The 13,554-nt window shown below is 49.0% G+C and overlaps 1 protein-coding gene across 3 annotated transcripts in view; it reads left to right on the top strand.

The window, feature by feature from the left end:
- The window catches only part of Lhfpl2 (LHFPL tetraspan subfamily member 2), a 147,048-nt gene that overhangs the window by 129,278 nt on the left and 4,216 nt on the right, over positions 1–13,554 (top strand). The window lies entirely within an intron of this gene.

Here is a 13,554-nt window from a genome sequence, read left to right as displayed (position 1 = left end):
AGGAAGCTGGTTAGTCCTGCCTTCACACAGCTGAGCACCCAGGAAGCTGGTTAGTCCTGCCTTCACACAGCTGAGCACCCAGGAAGCTGGTTAGTCCTGCCTTCACACAGCTGAGCACCCAGGAAGCTGGTTAGTCCTGCCTTCACACAGCTGAGCACCCAGGAAGCTGGTTAGTCCTGCCTTCACACAGCTGAGCACCCAGGAAGCTGGTTAGTCCTGCCTTCACACAGCTGAGCACCCAGGAAGCTGGTTAGTCCTGCCTTCACACAGCTGAGCTGGTGCTCAGCAGTCACCTCAGGCCGTCCCCTCAGGGCTGTGAATCACCACAGGTTTAGCCCACTTCTCTATGGTTTGCTCACTTGTAAACAGGTGCAACCATAGCGCATAGCTCAAGGTTGTGTGAGGATTAAATTAGACAGCAAGTTAGCAAGACAGTAAGTTAGCGTGATGTTAGCATTTAGGAAATCATGGTAGCTGTCTGGCGACTATGGAAGAGTCGCTGTTTTCTTGTCAAGTTTTAGAATGTTTTTTGTGTTTCTAAGAATTGCTGCGTTCTAAGGAACAGGGAATCTTTTATAAGCCATTGGAATTGGCTTTATTGTCCTCAAATCCTGTATTTTCTGCATGGCAATGCTCTCTGGTCCCTTAATTGCTGCCTAGGATTAGGTTGTGGGGCACCAGCGCAGAGCCGAGCTGAGACCTGGACCGTTAGAGCTTCCTTAGACCCCAGTTCTCAGAAATGGAGGAGCATAGATCTTCTTCTCACCTGCACGTACACTTCTCTCTGTGCTCTTCCTAGAGGCAGCGTCCACATTCGTGGCGGACTGCAGGTGGCTGCTCAGACCCCCCCCCCCCCCCCCCACGGCAGCAGAGACTTCAGACTAGCCTGCACTAGAGGAGAGCGTGGCCGGGACTTGGCAGAGCCAGCAGCACACATGGGTTCAGATTCCTCTGGGACTCATTACAAAAGCTGGGTACCCAGCCAGCAGGCCTGGCTTTTGCCAGCTGTCTTCCTTAGGTTGTGACCTGGATGTAATCCATAGTGAAACTGTAGAATGCAAGGATCCAGGTTTTCCATGACAGCATCAAACGGTTTGTTTTTGGAAATGCATGGAGGGTGAACGTTGAAGTCCATGGAATCCCCAGTGACTCAGGCTTGGGACAGAAGCCATTCAAATGAGCTCAGGACTTGGCGCAGCTGTGCTGGCAGGGACCGGTCCACTGAGATTTACCATGAGGGTTGCTGGGCCTGTCTGTCTACTGTCTCCCAGTCCTTCTTCACAGGCCTCTCTCTCAATCTTTTGGCTCTCGGATTCTTCGCTCCCTCCAGCCCTTTGTCAGTCCGCATGATCTTGGCCTCTCAGGACATCCCGGTGAGCCGTGAGCGTTCCCACTGTTCTGACCAGAGAGACTCCTGTGGACTGGCCTCCGCCTCTGCAGTCTGCAGTGGAGGGTGTAGTCATGTAGTCTTGGCCAGGAAGGGCCTGCTATGCGTGGTTCTCCTTCCTTAAAGGTGAACAGGATGGCAGAGAGGGAGGGAGGACTGGGAACATGAAAATCAGTAAAAATGTGAGGGCGTGGGACTGGTAACTGCGGCGCTGCCTTGGTCATGCATCTGTACGAGCGGCAAATGGGTGCGTGCAGCACCAGCTGCCATCCAGGCTTTGTGGTCACCAACATGACCAGTCGGGTGTAGAGCATGAGGGGTAAAACTCCCCCATTGCAAGCCAGGCGGCCTTCCTTCATGAACCCCAGTGTGAGTGGCGCTGTGGATAGAAGGTCAGACACCCCGAATTCCATCCACCATTGCCCCTCCAGAACCAGGGTCTGGGAGGGATGAGTGGGTGTGAGATACACGCTGGCTGCCACTGGGACTGGTTTCCTTTTCCTCCACAGTGTGAACTATAGCAGTGGCATCAAGATGGAGCCCCTAGCGCAGCATCAAGGGCTCTAACCACTGACCCGCTTCTCCAGCCCCACGCAGGCTTAGCTGGAATTGTCCAGCAGGTGCTGTCTTTCATGACTGATGAGTGATTTGTTGATTAAATACTCTGTAGAGTTCTCCTGGTTACCTGCGCACAGCCGACAAGCAGGTTCTCTGCCTGTTGCTGGGAAGGCATAATATGTGAACCCAGTGTGTGAGTTGCATCTCTCCAGCTCCGAGTGGAAGCTGCGGCTGCTAAGTCCATGCTGGAAAAGCTCGGGGCGGGGGGGGGGGCGGGTGGACAGGGGAGAGACCCCACCTTTCTTCACATCTCCCCATGCTCCAGGGGCATCGGATATAAACTCTTAATTAGTAGCCATCAGTTTTCAGTAATTGCAACAGCAGCTTCCTCCAGGGGCCTCACTGTGCTCTGATTGTCACCCACACAATTCCGTTTAGGTTGCTGCGTCCTCCCGTCCCACCCCTGACACTGAAGAGTATTTTCCTTGCCAGTTACTCTACCATGGGAGTGGTGCAGTAGACAGAGCCAGCCTGCTGGTACCTCTGGGAGATGGAGGGAACATTACTCACAAGCCCTTTTATTGCTGTCTTTAATTATTAACGTCTGAAGAATCGCCCAGTTCCTCCTTTCCTCTCCTCCCCTGTCACTACTATTGATCATATACCAAGCTGACAGGCAGACGGTACTGTCCCACAAAGGCCTGCCAGCCGTCCGCTGACGGCCCAACTGTATTGGTCACCTCGGACTCAGGCCCTGCTTCAGTCTGTGTGGCTGCTGCTGAACATCCAAACCAGACCCTGGCCTGCCTTATCTATAAACTCATAAAAGTTTTCAAAAGCAATACAGCTATAGGAAGTTTGCGGCTAGAAGATAGAAAATCCTTCTCTCTTATCTTATAAATGCCTGGGCTCCTCGGTTGTCCCCTCTTACACAGTTCCTAGCTCTCCTCCACAGGAGTCCTCTGAAGAACTCTAGACTGCTCCCGGGGAACAAGTACCAGCGTACTCAGCTAAGAACCCGCCAGTCCAGAGCAAACCAGAAAGCTGAGGCCAGTGTAGTGAGTTCCTAGACCCAGACATGGTCATTCTCAAGAATACCCTTTTATTTTCAGATTATGTTCTTCGCCCTTTTTATGCCATTTCCAGTGTCCTCATTTGAGCAAAATAAGTACATTGGCCTCTCGCTAGTTGGCTGACCATTTGCTCATAACTTTATTCAAAGCTTTTGCCTCTGAATTTCTTTTAAAAACCTGCATGCCTGCCTTTTCTTCCCAAAGCAGAATGGAGGAAGCCTGCTCAAGGCCTTGTCCGGTGGATCTTTACTGAAGAATGTTCCAAAGGCCCTGCCCCTGAGATGCCCACAGGCCACTCCTGTGTCCGTGGGAGGGCGAATCTCCATGGCCAATTCAGTGGCCTGGGAGCCAGCTGTGATCAGTTGTGGTGAGCCTTTGTCAGTCTCTGTAATGTCCACCCTGGAACTGGCACAGGAAAATGTCCCCACCTAGCAACAGATGTTGCCCCAAAGATAGCTCTTGCGGGGCTGCTGGATGACTCGTGGCTGTTGGCATGTAAGATAACGCGAGAAAAAGAAAATTAAAAAGGGGAAGCATACAGGTAGATGATAACCAGCACGGGGGTTAACACCAACGTGCGTGAAATAGACAGTCCCTAAGTCACTAAACATGATCTTCCTCTGCAGTCGTACGTACACACACACACACACACACACACGCACGCACGCACGCACGCACACGTGCGCACACACACACGCGCGCACACATACACACCTGTGCATCATACTGTCCTCAGGCTGCTGAGCAGAGGTGATCTTTTGCCCTTGCCTGGCCCCTCTGGGGAGTCTTTCAGACTCCAAGTTTGTGCTATTCCTGGGGACCCCCTCCTCTGCCCTTTCTTATCCCATCATCTTTCTGCCTTGTCATTTCCCGCACAGCCTTCTCTTCATCCTGCCCCCCTCTGAGTGCCCTGGTCCTCCTGCAGCTGCCAGGCACAGCTAGAAGGCTTCTGAGTTTTGTGGTTAACGTGAGACTAGTCTCTAGATAACCGAAAATCAGTTACATTTAACCAACTGCCTTCTTCCGTGTGCCTCTCAACAAAGGATTTCCGTACACAAGACAGAGGCCAGCCAGTGGTTTGGCCTTGACACGGGCTTCCTTTTGACCCACACTGCCTACCCCTTTGGGTTCATGTTATCGACTGGAAAAGTCTTCCTCTAACTATTTCAAGAACTTGGCAAGAACTCTGTACAACGGCTTCGTGAAACAGTGCCATGAAATCTTTTTATTTTTTAAAGATTTATTTATTTATTATGCATACATATACAGTATTCTTGGTATTCCATCTGCATGCCAGAAGAGGGCACCAGACCTCTTTACAGATGGTTGTGAGCCACCATGTGGTTGCTGGGAATTGAACTCAGGACCTCTGGAAGAGCAGGCAGTGCTCTTAACCACTGAGCCATCTTTCCAGCCCCAGTGCCGTGAAATCTTATCGTTCTAGTTTTCATTCATGTGTTCAGGGAACAAACGCTCACCAAGCGTAGATTACACATCAGATACTCTGTCAGGCAACATGAACGCGAAATAAGTTGCAGGCAGTTCTCACCCACATGGGATTGGTACTCAAGCTGTTGGAGACAGGAAATGACCAACATAGTTATGCAGGATTCTGAAGGTGATGCCTCTAATGGGTGAAACCAAAGTAGGCTTGGTTAAGAAGCCCAGAGTTCCCGGGAGTAGTTAGAAGAAACTTCATAGGTCGGATGGGTCATCAGGTGGGAGTCACTGAGGAGATAAGGCTAGCTAACGCCTTGAAGAAGAAAAAAAAAATGACCCGAAAGTAATTCATAAAGCGCTCCAGGCGATAAGGAAGGTCAGCAGGTATTCCTTGAAACCAATGTCTGAGTGACAAAGGGATGAGTCAAAAGTGACGGCCAAGGTTTCTGCGTGGAGCAGGCGTGAGAATTGAACTCAAGTGTGTGCAGGAGAAGTTGCTAAGTTGAGGCACAAGAGTTCAGGTTTGAACCTAAATGCCCCTCCAGCAAAGAATGGATAAGGAAAATGTGGTACACAATGGAGTACTACACAGCAGAAAAAAATAACGACATCTTGAATTTTGCAGGAAAATGGATGGAGCTAGAAAACATCATTTTGAGTGAAGTAACCCAGACCCAGAAAGACAATTATCACATGTACTCACTCATAGGTGGTCTTTAAACATAAAGCAAAGAAAACCAGCCCACAAATCACAACCCCAGAGAACCTAGACAACAATGAGGACCCTAAGAGAGACATACATGGATCTAATCTACATGGGAAGTAGAAAAAGACAAGATCTCCTGAGTAAATTGGGAGCATGGGGACCTTAGGAGAGGGTTGAAGGGGAGGGGAAAGACAGGGAGGGGAGCAGAGAAAAATGTAGAAAATCAATAAAAAGAAAAAAGAGTTCAGGTTTGGTCAGTAGTTTCAGGTTCCTTAACAGATGTCCACACCTGCAGTTGGATGTGCAGAGTTGCTGCCCAGACGTGAAGGCAGGAGCTTGGACAGTATGCAGAGCCCTCGGACCATATGGATTTCAGCATGGGGATCTGGGGAAGGCCTGGAAGGAAGCATAGGGTCCTGGAATAGAAAATCCAGAGCAGCTTCTGGCGTGGCGGACACCATCACATGCCCCAAATTCTGGGTGGGAATTGCAGTCCTGTCTTGGTTTGCTATGAAATCAGTACTGATGGCACTTGTTGAATTTGGCTGTTGAAGGAAACACCTCTCCCAGGCTTAGGACAACTTCTGAGCTGTGTCCCAGAACGGAACGGGTTTCTGGGGGGCAGTCACTCCTTTGGCTGACTTGACCCGTGTTTGATGGTCACATAGAGTGAGGGACCAGAGTGATGTCTTCTGATGCTGAATCAACATGGACCAGGCCTGATGCTTACTTTAGGTCTTCAGTCCAGATCTCTGAGCCACAAACTAGATCGGAAGACACCCCACGGAGTGGATCCCCCACAGAACCCCCATGTTTTTTCAGAGGCATAGGAAAGGAAATGGCTATTTGATAGTGTTAGATGGTCTGCCGTGTTCCAAACAGTTGATGTCTGCTTCAGAGCCTGAAATATCATGAACTCTTGACCACGGCTACTCAGTGTTAACCATGACGTACCCAGCAGATTTATTTATGATGGAAACCAAATTATGATGACTCATTAGGACACTGAGTCAGCCAACAACTATTAAGAGCATGTGTCACATGTGTGGGAGACTCGGAAGCTTCAACAGGGAATGAAACCTTTATGTACTCGGGCAGCTCAGAGGCCCACAGCAAGGAACTGCGTGCTCTCTGGAGCTGAGAGTGATGACTTCCAGTTGGTAACTCGGCATACAGCAGTTGAATGAATGAAAGCAACAGTGTGACAGAGGACTGTATGGAGCCACAGGACCACATGAATGTTGGCATGGGGATGTCGGGAAGGTCCACAGGGCAGTGGAGAATAGAGAAGTAATCCCAACAGAAGTGGTGACATCTGGACTAAGATGAGGGGGACATTTCTAGGCAGATGTTGAGTGCCTTGTTTGGGGAAATGGCAGCCTACGTGGTCTGATCCAGTTCTTGAGTGTCTCTAGCCCTGAAGTGCTGAGAGACTATGAAAATCATGATACCTGCTACAAACACACACACACAAGCTCACATACCACACCGCGGCCCTCAACAATGTGCCAGCGCACGGACAAGCCCACAGTGTGCACTCGGTGGCATCCCTGGACAAGCCCACAGTGTGCACTCGGTGGCATCCCTGGACAAGCCCACAGTGTGCACTCGGTGGCATCCCTGGACAAGCCCACAGTGTGCACTCGGTGGCATCCCTGGACAAGCCCACAGTGTGCACTCGGTGGCATCCCTGGACAAGCCCACAGTGTGCACTCGGTGGCATCCCTGGACAAGCCCACAGTGTGCACTCGGTGGCATCCCTGGACAAGCCCACAGTGTGCACTCGGTGGCATCCCTGGACAAGCCCACAGTGTGCACTCGGTGGCATCCCTGGACAAGCCCACAGTGTGCACTCGGTGGCATCCCTGGACAAGCCCACAGTGTGCACTCGGTGGCATCCCTGGACAAGCCCACAGTGTGCACTCGGTGGCATCCCTGGACAAGCCTACAGTGTGCACTCGGTGGCATCCCTTTCTACCTTCTCAGAGACTTAGTCAGTGTAGTCAGTGTCTAGTGTTCAGGGTAGTAGCCCTCTGAGGAGCAGGGACTGTCGCATGGAGAGTCAGTGTGCACAGACAGACATTCCACAGGGCAGGACTGTGGTCAGGCAGGGGAAACAGCACCTCTGTAAGTAGTGGGGGGATCCATAAAGAGAGGCGGGGTCTGGACTCTTTGACCTGCCAATGGAGAGGCAGTGTGGCATCATATGACTAGCTAGAAGGGAGGTGTCAGAAGGCAAAGGAGAGGCTGTAAGATAGCCACCAGGCCTCCCCTTCTTCCACTGTGCTCCACACTCGGGTTCCCTGGGCCTTGCATTCCATCCTCACAGAGCCTAAGTGAGCATCTTCAGACTCAGTGCAACCGTGCTCTTCACAGGCAACAGAGTGCTCCTCACAGGCAACAGAGTGCTCCTCACAGGCAACAGAGTGCTCCTCACAGGCAACAGAGCGCTCCTCACAGGCAACCGTGCTCCTCACAGGCAACTGTGCTCCTTATAGGCGACAGAGCGCTCCTCACAGACAACTGTGCTCCTCACAGGCAACAGTGCCCAGTCTTTCCACAGTCAAGTACAGGAAAGGCTGAAACCTGTTTCCTTCCCACCCAAGGGGTGTGACTGAAATTTACTGTTAGTTCTAGGCAGACATATGGAAGTTTCCTTAGCACATGTTGTGTTTCCTGTGGATACGCCACAGCCCACTCTCCATCATCTTCCCGTGGAGACTCTTTCCTTGTCCTGTATCCCAGCTGAGGCTTTGACAGATTCGAGCCTGACACCTTCTGTGATAATGGTGTCCCTGCCGTCCTTATTTGTAAATTGTCAGTAGCAGCCACAAGGTTCTCAAATGGTCTGTAGTGTGCTAAGGAACAGAAAGACATATTTCCTGGCTGGGTTTGGCAGGCTGCAAAAGGGCCTTTGATGCTATTAAAAGAAAGATATCCTGTTTTTTAAAAAATAAGATTTATTTATTTATGTATAGTATTCTAACTACATGTATGCCTGCATGCCAGAAGAGGGTGTCAGATCTCATTATAGATGACTGTGAGCCACCATGTGGTTGCTAGGAATTGAACTCAGGACCTCAGGAAGAGCAGCCAGTGCTCTTAACCTCTGTGCCATCTCTCCAGTCCAGAAAGATGCCTTTTTAAACTGTTTTCCAAACAGGATCCCATCAGCCACATGAAGATAATTGTATGCTTTCCAGTGAGGCTGAACCTAGACCAGGGCCCCGAATGAAATGTGCTTCTCTGTGCGGAAGAGCGGGCATTGTGTAGGGCCCCGCTCCTGGAGCCTCAGATACCAGACCTGCTGGAAGAGGAACTGTGCGCCAGCACGTAGGCCGTAAAAGGCTCAGCAGTGGTGTGTGGCGTCAGTGCAGCCTAAGGGACCTGGAGGGAGGAAACTATTGAGATCTTTTTTTTTAATTAATTAATTTATTTATTTATTAAAGATTTCTGTCTCCTCCTGGCCACCGCCTCCCATTTCCCTCCCCCTCCCCCAGTCAAGTCCCCCTTCCTCGTCAGCCTTTGCTCTTTGGAGCAGTCAGGGTTCCCTGACCTGTGGGAAGTCCAAGGACCACCCACCTCCATCCAGGTCTAGTAAGGTGAGCATCCAAACTGCCTAGGTTCCCACAAAGCCAGTACGTGCAGTAGGATCAAAACCCAGTGCCATTGTTCTTGAGTTCTCAGTAGTCCTCATTGTCCGCTATGTTCAGCGAGTCTGGTTTTGTCCCATGTTTTTTCAGACTCAGGCCAGCTGGCTTTGGTGAGTTCCCGATAGAACATCCCCATTGTCTCAGTGTGTAGGTGCACCCCTCGCGATCCTGAGTTCCTTGCTCGTGCTCTCTTTCTTTCTGCTCCTGATTTGGACCTTGGCCTCAGCTCTAGCCCTGAGCCAGGATGGCTCTTCTCCCCCATTATTATAACTTTTGAAGCCCAGCAGTTAGAGGTGTGCTGTACGATTAATAAAAATGTGGAGACAGAAACTGGGGTTCAGCCTGAATGTCAGAAAAGCAAAACAGCCAGCCACTGAGTCTTAACCTCTACCTCAGTCCGAAATGGCGATCCTGCCTCCAAGAATCTCAGAATGAGACTGAGAGGGGTCTCCCCCATCTTAAATTCCTCCCTAGTGCTGGGATTAAAGGTGTGCACTCCTACCGCCCGGTTTCTATGGCAAACTAGTGTATACTACCGGTGTGTGTCACCCACCGCTGCCTGGTCTGTAAGTTTGATCAGTGGGCTGTTTCACTCTCTGATCTTCAGGCAAGCTTTATTTATTAAAATACAAATGAAATGCTACTGCAGAGGTGACCTTTTTATGACACCCCTGTGCTTGTGTCTGTATTTGGAGAACTCTGCTGATGACTTTACCCTGGCATCCAGCTGTTGGTCTTTTTTTCCCATTTGTTTGATGTGGACATCTTCCCTCAAATAGCAGGCTTTGTTAGAACACTTCATCCTCGTGTATCATACTTTGGCCATGCCCCCCACACTACATTGTTCATCCCCACCCTATTAGGTAGCCCTGGCTGGCTTGGAACTCATGGAACCACCTACCCTTCCCTCTCGAGTGCTGAAATTAAAGGTGTGTGCCACTGTGTCCTGCCTCCTTTTCCCAAACTGTTCCTACTTTATATGTTCATGTCATTTGTGGGTATGTTCATTTTTAATATAGATCCCATGTGGGGAAAAAAGGGATATTTGTATTTCTGAATCTGGTTTATTTCAATTTATCTTTTGATCTTCAGTTCAAGCCATTTTCCTGCAAGTGACACATTTCGTTCTTCTTTGTATACACATCTTTTTTTTTTTTGTATGCATTCATTTGATGCCATCAAACCTGGCTACAGGGAAGAGCATCACTGGAAACTTGGGTGCACACTTATCTGTGATGGTTAGGATGGGGTGACTGGGTCACATGTATTGTTCCCAGTTCTTTGGCAAAACCTGCGCACCAATTTCACGTCTGCACCCTCCATTCCCAGCGAGAATCTCCCCTCTCCCAGCCCTACCCAGCATTTGCTTGCTTTCTTAGAGATAACACCTCTGAGTTGAGATAGAACCTCAAAGTATACTTTTGACTTGCACTTCCCCGGGCTCTGAGCGTAGAACCCTTTGTCCTGTCTCCTTTGCATGTGGGGAAGCGCACGTGCACAGGTGTGCAAGGCTGGAGGACACTGGGGACCTGTTCTGTCACTCTGTAGCTCAGGGTGTCTCACTGAACCTCTGAACCTGGAGCTAAGCTGGCAGCCAGCAAGCCCCAGTGGTCCTCCTGTCTCTGCCCCCGACAGTGCTGGGGTGACAAGGGCACCGAAGCAGCCACACCTGACTTGAATGGGTGCTGGCACCCAAACTTGGGTCCTCCTGCTTAAGCAGCAAGTGCCTTAGTCAGCCATCTCTGCAGCCCCGTTTTGGAGAACTCATTTATTGATTACATCTTTCATCTTTTGAGTACCTTATACTATGAGCTGGGATCAATCTTCTGTCCAGTGAATAATAGGCAGAAATTCTTTCCCATCTGCAGGCAGGCTGTCCTTTGCTGTGTAAAAGCTTTTTAATTGCAAATAATCCTATTAATCAATTCTTGCTGTGGAGTTGTTAGCAAAGTCTGGACTGGCACCTCTGTCTTGAAAGCGTTTCCCCTCTGGTTTCAGGCCCTACGTTAAGGTCTCTGGCCCACTTTTGTACAGGGTGAGATGAGAGAAATGCACTTTTATTCCTTTATGTGTGGGTGTCCAGTTTCCACACCACATTTGTTGAAGAGAACTTTTCTCCTGTGTGTGTTTTTGGCACGTTTGTTGAAAATCGAGTAGCTGTAGCATGGGTTTATTTCTGTGTCCTCTACTCTGGGCTCTGACATGCTGTTAAGTGTGTTAGTCCAGCCCTGCAGTGTAGCAGAAGTGGGGTGCTGTGGTCCCTCCACACTGTTCTGCAGTGTAGAGGAAGTGGGGTGCTGTGGTCCCTCCACACTGTTCTGCAGTGTAGTGGAAGCAGGGTGCTATGGTGTTTCTGCACTGCTCTGCATAGTGGAAGTGGGGTGCTGCTGTCCCTCCACACTTCCCTGCAGTGTAGTGGAAGTGGGGTGCTGTGTTGTCTCCCACACTTCCCTGCAGTGTGGTAGAAGTGGGGTGCTGTGGTCCCTCCGCACTGCCCTGCGGTGTGGTAGAAGTGGGGTGCTGTGGTCCCTCCTGTCTGCCCGTCCTCTGTGAGTGCTTTGCTTAGCTGGAGTCGTCTGTGCACTCATTTGAATGAGAGGATTATTTTTCCTCACTCCATGAAGAAAGCCTTTGGAATCTGGATGCAATTCAAACATTTATCAGTTCTCAGAATTTTCTGGTGGCAGGTTAGGGTGTTAGTATGGGATTGTGTCTTTGCAAACAGGACGGTTGTAATTCTTTTCTATTTGTACCTCACCCCATTTACTACGCTTGCTAGAAGTATGTTATGTCTAGCCCTATTCAAGTTTAGTATGAAGAGATGTTAAAGTCTGTCAGTGGTCTTTGCCATCAGCTGAGATGCTATACATCTTTGTCCCTATATCTTACTTATTATTGTTTACATTTGTTGAGCTATCCTCACAGCCGTGGGTTAAAACCAAGATGACCATGGATCTGCCAATGTGCTGATAACTTTTACATCTATGTCCATCAAAGAGTTTGGTCTGTGGCTTTCATTTATGTGCCTATCCTCATATCTGGTTATGGAATCAGAGTGAGCCTGGCTTTTAAAAATGAAATTGGTAATAACTGTTCCCTTTGTAAATTACGGAAGTTTGAAGATCATTTCAAACTATTAGGTACTAGTAGTTAGGATTTAGCAAATAGCAAGCGTAGTAAATAGGGGAAATTCCCTCCAAAGTTTGGAGATAGAGATAAAGGCCTGCTACAATTTTATTCAATATTTGCGTTTGAAGTCTCAGACAGAACAATAAGGCAAGAGGAAGAAATAAGAGGGCGGGGGTGGGGGAGTACAAAGAAAAGGAAGAATTACAGCCGTCCTGTTTGCAAAGGCACAATACTATGCTAATCTTCTAACCTGTTACCAGGAAACTCTCAGAACCGATAAATGCTTGAATTTCATCCAGATTCCAAAGGCTTTCTTCGTGGAGTGATTAAAAAAAAAATCCTCTAATAGTTAAATGTGTTAGATCATCTATAGATATCTAGTAGAAATCATATAGTGTTGCGTGCCCTTCTTTTTGGGAGATTTTTATTCTTGTTGCTCACTAGAGATCTCTTTGCTTATATCCTCTTGATTTATCCATTTTCTTCTAGATTTTCCAATCTCCTAATGACCCTTCAATTTCTCTAGTTGTTATTTTTTTCTTTCAGTTTGGCTTAAGGATTTATCAGTCTTGTTTTATTAATGAAGTACTGTTAACAGACTCTAAATATCAGACCCACCTTCTGGGTTTCAGATTAGTGCATTTTTTAATTCATTTGTATTTTATGTACAATGGTGTTTGGCCAGCATGAATATCTATGAAGGTGCCAGATCCCCTGGAATTGGAGTTACAGACAGCTGTGAGCTGCCATGTGGGTGCTGGGAACTGAACTCAGTCACCTTAACTGTTTAGCCACCTCTCCAGCCCGGAGTAGTGCATTTTTATGATGAAGAAACAGACAGGTCAAGAACTAGAATCCCAGCTCACAGAGGACAGATCTACCTTACTCCAAAGTCAGGGCTCCTAACCAATGAGCTGTGGTAAATTATAGCAGCTTTTCTGCAGCCCCTTGTGAGCTTTGGAATTGAATCGAGACCCTGCTCGAGCCTGCTGGTCCTCACCCAGCCTTCCATCCACAGAGGACAAGTGCCATGTCCACGTCTGCCTTTCACTTCCAAAGGCTTCCCTCCCTGCTGACTGCATCTCCTTAGCTACAGCACTGAAGCTCTGTCCTGGCATAGAGTAGAGCCAGCTTTCCCTTATGGCACGGGGCTGTCAGCTGAAATGGAAGATGCTGATAAATTTTGTACAGGGAGTTCTGGTAAGTGAAATCGGAGGCCCCGGTGTTCTTGGGTGACTTAAAATCTTCATTAGCAGCTTGTACTTGTGAGTGGCCAGGCCTGGAGTGAGGCCAGTGGGCACCAGCTGGGCTCCCACAGCACACACAACACCTACAAGTGAAAATCTTACACCTAAAGTTGTTTCTCTAGTCCTAGCCTAGGTTAGACCAGGCAGAAAACCACCTATCTCTCAGTTGTTGAAACACCCATGAACATGCAGCAGTGAGGGACAGAAGGGCGCTTGGCCAAGTGGGGAGAATTCACTAAAAGTCAGACAGAAAAGTCCCATGGCGTTTACACTTTATTTCTAATTAGGCACTGCTATGCCTTTCCCCCTGGTCTATGGTTCAGACAACACTTCTCATGGGTGAAGGTTAAGATGCAGGCTC

This window comes from Microtus oregoni, unplaced genomic scaffold (assembly GCF_018167655.1).
Source record: "Microtus oregoni isolate MIOR12 unplaced genomic scaffold, Mior012 000014F_ref0000157, whole genome shotgun sequence".
In the NCBI taxonomy this organism is placed as follows: domain Eukaryota; kingdom Metazoa; phylum Chordata; class Mammalia; order Rodentia; family Cricetidae; genus Microtus; species Microtus oregoni.
This window is presented reverse-complemented; position numbering and strand designations above follow the sequence as displayed.